Source organism: Dipteris shenzhenensis, chromosome 7 (genome assembly GCF_047967505.1).
Source record: "Dipteris shenzhenensis isolate YYH24624 ecotype China chromosome 7, Dip_SZ_1.0, whole genome shotgun sequence".
Lineage (NCBI taxonomy): Eukaryota > Viridiplantae > Streptophyta > Polypodiopsida > Gleicheniales > Dipteridaceae > Dipteris > Dipteris shenzhenensis.
The window spans coordinates 312,096-319,651 of record NC_141602.1 but is presented as its reverse complement, the minus strand read 5'-3'; positions in this window follow the sequence as shown (position 1 = coordinate 319,651).

Genomic DNA, 7,556 nt, shown 5'->3' with positions numbered 1-7,556 from the left:
ACCTCGAGAAGCAAAAGACAAGTCTTGTTTAAAAATGTTAAAATAGTATTTTAGTTTTTGGTTCCTCCAAGGTTGCATAGTTAAGCACTCATTGTGCTAAGGTAGAGTAACATTTAGGTGGTGAATGAGAGACAAGATCAAATTAGTCATCTTGATATTTACTATGGGATCAAAGATTGAAACTAGGCTTACATATGAATGACATTGTTAGAGCTCCACCAACCATAGCCGCTATTACTAACCTTTCCTCGAGCAAGACTACTTTATTGGTAGACATCATCCTTTCATAGTCATCATAACTATACTTAGATAGCACCTTGTCCAAAAATAAATCATAGATTGAGTACAAACTACCACCTCTACCTCTTGCACTTGTTCATGTAGAAAAATCTTGCTTCTTTATTCATAAGGCCACAACTTTTCCATTGAGTGAATATTCACCATAGATCTTGCTTAGAGCTTTTTGAACTTGTTCATGTAGAAAAATCTTGCTTCTTTTATTCATAAGGCCACAACCTTTCCATGGAGTGAATAATCACCATAGGTCTTGCTTGGAGCTATTTGAATTCTAGCCTTAGTAGAATTGTAGATTGTTCACCCTTAGTGCAATCTAGTCGTCGTCTTGCTTTCAAGGTGCATGAACAAAAAACAATCTCAGGATCTCCCTCAAAGCAAATCAAGATCAATTACGAGTACAATAGCTTTTTATTTTTAGACCTAGGTAGTTGTCACTAGATCATCATTTGTGTAACCATCTCTTTATTTTTCACTTTTTGAAGGGCCTAGGTTAGTTGTCGCACCATTGTTTTCTTGTTTACCACATAGGAAGTTATTTGTTTTTCTTTAGGAGCATTCATCATGAAGGAGAGATGTGATTTGATAGTTGGAGGAGGTTCATTGTGGTGTTAGTGAGAGCTACGTTATTATTATTACTTTCTTAAAGCGAGAGCTACTTAAGGCTAGTTAACTCTTTTGTGTGCTTGCTAGACCTGATGACTACTTAATGCAAAATAGATAATGCTAGGTTGTATTAATTCGTATTTATTGCGAATAGTGGTAATTATCTTACTTTTTATTAATCATTTTTAGCTAGTCACCTCTAGTTCCTCTTGGTTATTACTACTTAGTACTTCTTTATATCCCAGATATTGGTAATTGCTAGCTACTACCATTTGTGCTAATTATCACCTAGACGCCAAATAATTGGTGCTAGTTAGTGCTTTCAAAAGAAAAAGTTGGTAATTATATTTACAGTTTACTTTTATTTTTTTAACACTTCTAATTAATGCTAGTTAATAAGGTTATTATTGCCACTAAGCCTTCATACAAGATATTTAGTGCTAGCTAGTGCTAAATTATGCCAATTATGTGTGACAAAGTGCTAAAAAGTGCAATTAAGCATTGCTTTGGGGTGTTTTTAGTGTAGCGAGTACTCCGTACTAGTGGTTATTACTTTGTAGCACTTAGTGCTGTCAAGATTTATGTTTGCTACTACAAAGTTAATCTCTAGACTATAAGTCATGTTTTGAGATAAGAGGAGAGATTAGGGTTGCTAAGCACCTACTTGAATTGAGTTTCATTATGTTACTAAATTCTTATCACACAACATCCAACTTGCTATGAAAAAGGCATCACGACATCCAACTTGCTATGAAAAAGGTATCATGACTTTTTGTGTTAATGGATTTTAGGTGCCATGCCAATTAAGCCTTACTAGCAAAGACAATTAGAACTTTGTAACTTCTTGTGCACTTACCAAATCTTGTTGATTTGAGGTAAACATCCACATTCTACAATGCTAACCTACCACAAAAAAACTCTCAAAGCACATAAAGCTTAAATGGAAATAAATCTTTCAAAAGGTAAAGATAATCAATATTATATAAAACCATTGAGATTGGTGTTGGAATCAAAGCACAAAATGTACCATTACATTGGATTTTGTGATTGTGAAATCACTAGCATGCCTTACATAGCAAAGAAGTAGCTTTTGAGAGAATGTTAGAACATTGCATGATGGTTTGAGTGTTCTGATAGAGTTGCCACTTAAGTAGCAATCCATCATGAGGTGAGTATTGTATGGATTCCCCCTATTTGAGAAAAATCAACAAGTCATTTATTAGATCACCTCCAAAAAAGTGAATTAGTTGTAACTTGTGATGAGGTGACATTTCGGTCCTCATAATTTAAAAAAATTAACAAATAATTAATTAGATGACCACCAAAGGGGTGAAGCAACTTGTGGTAAGGTGACATTCAGCATTGACTGGAATTTGACATTTTATTGCTTGCTTGGTTCTATAAAGAAATCATAGCATGCAACAACCATTTTTTGTGCATTCAATTAGATTTGTGGTAACGGCTAACAAAAGGTGTTGCATAGCTAATAGTCATCTTTTGCATGTTTGTTGTGCTCAATGGGTCATTCTAGGCTTGTTTCTTTTGCATAAATATTCTAATTGGCTTTATCTATGCAAAGCTATTCTTCTCACTACATTCTCACATGTGGTAATGGAGTTGCAAGAAATATGTGGTGTTAGCATAGACTAGTATGTAGCTAGAAATAAGTGGTGTTATTGTAAACTGGGATGTGGCTAGAAATAATGGCAAAGAGCAGTAAGAGTAAAGATGCTAAGTGGGAAGACAAATGCCTAGTTGGGAAGACCAAGTTTAAGAATGCTAATTGGGAAGACAAATCTTTAGATGGAGTTGAGTTCATTTGGAATATGATCATAAGCTACTAATCTAAATGATGTAGGATGACTTATGAGCATAAGCTATTAATCCAAATACTATAGGATGGGTTATTATTGTCTGAATGACTATTTTGGTGTAATGTTCTATAAGAATTACGGGACATGTATCCAACACATATACCCCTAATGCCTCATATGGTTTGAGTACTTTCTTTTCATCTTGCATACAACTAGTTGAGTGTGCAAAAAACTATGTAATTTCTTTTTGTAATACCCGTTTTTGCTATTTATAACTCCAAAAAAGTTCCTTTTAATGCCATAATGTTTGTAAAATTATTTGAATTTATTTGATGTCTATTCCTATTATCAAACTTGAGAATATATATTTTTTGCTAGTTTGTGTTTCAACTAGAGCTTTGAAAAAGTGTCACATTTTTACTTTTATATTTTTTGGGGAGTTTTTGTTAATCAATGCAAAGAAATATAACATTTCATTTAATAGTTTTGATGAAGCATATCCCAAACTGCATCAATGAAGAATTTAAAAGATGCCATTGCTTCTTTGACTACTATGAGATTTTTTTAAATTCGTTACCCACATAACCAATTTCACATACTCTTTTAAAAGTAGCCTATAGTAGGCCTTTTACTATACTTTGATCTTTTCAAGTAGACCAAACAATTAGATGATGCTTATAGTAGGCCTTATCTAATTTTAAAGTAGGACTAAAGTAGGCCTTGTACCATGTTTGATCTTTTCAACTAGGCCAAACTTATAAAATTTGATGTCAATTTTTTTTGGGACCATACTATGTTGAAACATGCTACCTTATTTTGATGATTTCCATAATTGCTTATTAGATTGGTATAACTGAAATCATTTTAGTTAGTCTACTAAATTGGATCCTTTTTTAATGAATTTCTTACATTGTATGGTTTTTATTCATGCAGTACATTTTTGGAAGTTTATTTTAGTTATTACACCAATAGCAATAAATTATAAGAAATGCATACTAAAAAGGAAAGTTCATAATAGTGTGTGTGTTCCTTGTGTTGCTATGTAGTAGAATAGTACTTATGGACTCAATTTCATCCAAAGAATAGCCAAAGAATAGGACAAATGATCTTAGTTGTATGCAATTTGTAATCCCCATATTTGATGAAGTCTCATAATGATTACATAATTGGAAACTGTCAATCTTCTTTTGATTGGCTCGGATAGTATGTATGCCTTATACTCTTTTGAGTATCTTCACTTGATTAGATTTGCATCAAGCACATTTAGGAATGTTAAACCTTCAGTTAATCATCTAAAAGTATTTTGGCTCTCTAACATATAGATATTCCTCAGTGAATCTCCAAGGGGTAGACCTTACATATGGTGGGTACTCGAGCCAAGAGAAAAATGAAATAAGGAACTGTCAAATTAGTTCTTGAGAGCTCCAGTGAAGCTCTTTCCACAAATAGAAGATTGTACAAGATGATTGGATCAGGAAGAGAGTGGATCTCTCTCTCTTTTTTTTTTGGTCAAAAGAAAAGTGATTATATTTATCTCAAAATTATATTTACATCTTCAGAGTTCATATCCTTGTAGCTTTAGAGGTCCATAGCAAGACATACATCCTCAAAAAGGGATAATAGCAAAAGAGACCGTGTTCTCAGGACATGCTAGTCTCTTATGGTCCATTTAAAAGAGAAAAATTCAGTGTCTCTTGTAGACACAAGAGGGAACATGAAAAGAGAAACTTTTTGCACTCTCATCACTAACATCAGTTCTTTGTGAAGTAGAAGCAATAGCAGCATGCAAAGGAGCTCCCTGCTTGAGAAAGATTCTATAAGCCTATAGGTGGAGAAGAGTACTGTTCAGCAGCTCCCTAAGTAGAGCATCTAAATGAACAGCTACCTCATGATGTGGAGGTCTCTTGAGAAGATAGGGTGGCACATAAAACTGTTCATCATTAATGTCACACATACTCTTGTGCTCATCCAACTCAGTACACAACCTGGAATGTTCAAGATTGTAAGCACTTATTTGTAAATCAAGTCTCTTTTTTTCCTATTCCACCATTCAGCAAATAGGGCATCAATACACATTTCAACTTCATTAAACTGGAAGTTTCTCCTAGATGTGAAACCATAGATCCTCTTTGGTTTTGCATGCATCACCTAAGAGTATAGCCTTCCAACAATTAACTGGTTCCCCACACTCAAACTAAATGAACTTCCACACCTTCCTATCATGTGGGCAAGCAACAAACAAATGAAAAATATCCTCAAGAACTCCTAGGCATCTTCCATTGCCCAAATCCTCTGGCATTGCTTTGTGAAGTATAATTTAGGCTAGGCAAGACATTTTCTCAGGGACTTGTTTAATCCAAAGCTTGCCAAATCTCTCATAGAATTTTTTCCTATTGTCTTGCAATGAACATATGACATTTAGGGTGCTAAACATCTCCCCCATGTCATCTTCTGGTGTGGGGATAGGGAAAATAGATGAACTTCCTATCCAGCTAAAATCTCTGTGGAAAAGTAGAACAGTACCACCCTTCCAACTGATATCTCATTGCCAAAGCTCCAACCTGCTTAGAATAAGTATTTCAAATCCCGTGGGTATCCCCACCAATCTGAAAACAATGCCCTTTTTAATTCTATGACATCCAGATTCCTTAGGACAAGCTGTTCCTTTCCACTAAGGGTGTCATACCCTATTTTTGTGTGATTAATCTTTGAGCCAGATGCTTGACAGAAGATATTCAGACAATGCATTATGCATCCAACATCATGCTTAGTGTTTGTGGGGGTGAAGATTGTGTCATCAGCAAATTGTTGACACACCAACTACTTACCAAACATTAGTTCAATCCCTTTGCAATTCCCAGCCTATGTCTGACTCTTAAGAAGCTAGCCAAGGGAATCCACAGCAATTGCAAAAAGTAGAGGGGCAAGAGGATAGCCTTATCTAATTGACCTCCTCAAAGGAAAAGGAGGGCTCATGTCACCATTAACACAAACTTTGGCAGAAGCATTAGAAAGCAACAATTGTACATAGAAAACAAAAGAAGGTCCCAGCCCCATATCTTGCAAGGATTGTATAATGAAGTCCCACTCTAGCCTGTCATAAGCTTTCTCAAAGTCTATTTTTAGGAATCAGATGTCTTTTTTTGTCTCTTTGGCACATTCACACCCCTTCCAAATGTTTATGATGGCCTCCAGGAGATGACAACCCTTTATGGTTCCTTTCTGTTCTTGCAAGATCCAATCTTTCATCTTACCATGTATTCTGAGAGCTAGAGCTTTAGCAAAGATTTTATAGCTGCAAGTAAGCATTGTGAGGGGTCTCTAGTTCTTGAGATCTTCCTTGGAGCCCTCCTTAGGAATGAGCTTGATGATTCCTCCATTGACAAGAGAGGGTAGAGCTCCATTGTGTAAAATTTCTTGCCATAGTAACAACATATAAGGCCCAACAATATCCCAAAAAGCTTTATAAAAATCCATAGGTAGCCCATCCTCTCCTGGTGTTTTCCCATTAGCCAATACTATAATAGCTTCCTTTAGTTCTTTAGGGATAAGGGCTTCTCAAGATAAACCATATCAAACCTCTCAAAAGCTCTATTTCTAATCACATGGCACAATTCTCTGGCTCTCTAAACCTCCTCATCTGGGATCACTATTGAGGAAAGAAGTATCTGAAAATGATTATGAATCAGGTTGATATTTTCCTCTATAGAGGAAGCTAGAGTGTTATCAACCCTTTTAAGGAGGAAAGGGACATCTTCATTTGCTCTCTTCCTCCTCATAAGCTTAAATGTTTCCTTAGTGAGTATGTCTACCTTCCCTATCCACCAGTCTCTATAATAAACCTTAGATTCATTTAACCTTATCTGTTCCTATATTTTGAGGTCCTTTTTAGCAATCAAAAGATCCCTTTGAGCATCCTCGCGTCCCAATTTGGCATGTTCCTCTAGTCTTTTGGTTTTGACCTGAATATTGTCCATTCTCTAGGCTTTGATTTTAGCTCTCTTCTTTTTAGCTAATTTTAACTCTCTTCTTTCTAGTTGATTTTAAGAGCTTCTGGGTATTTTCTACTACCACAACCCATGCCTCTGCAAATAGTTTTGCACTCACCAAAAGCAGCCTCCCAAATTGTTTTCACCATGCGTTGCACACTCTTCAATGCAAACAATTTTGGGTTTGCTTTAAACCATGAAGATCCTCTATGGCCATTACCAAAGTCACAATCAAGAAGGATAGGTTTGTGGTCTGACAAGGTAAAAGAGGAGAAGGTTTGAGTCTTCATAGAGCTAATATCACCCCATAGCCCTTGAGAGAGATAAAATATGTCTAATCTTGCTTCTCTTGTGAATTCTCCCATTTGATTGTTGCACCAAGTAAAATCACCATCTGGACAAGCATCCACCCATTGCCAATGATCTTTTAGATCCTCCCAAGTAGGTAGTTCAGTTGCTCTAATTACATTACCCTTTTCTAGCCATCTATCACATTTCCTTTCTACCATAAAAATTTGCCTTCTACACAAATTAGTGAATCCCACATTGACTTTCTTTCAACTGCTATGTTTGGGGTATAGACAGATTACTGCAAAGTCATTACTTTTGATGAGACATTTGAGTAACACCCATGTATTCATCAAGACATTAGTCACTATAGTGACTCCTCCATTATAATGGGATAGTATCCCAAATTTGCAGCCCGTCCCTTCCCTTCTGCATGGGAAGTAAAGTACCAAGTTCTCCTTCTATCAATAGTTTTTAACCTACTCTCTAAGTTTACTCCACTAGCCTTGACTTCTTGTAATGCTAGAAAGGTAGGAGAGAGAGAATTAGCCCTCAACCAACGGGC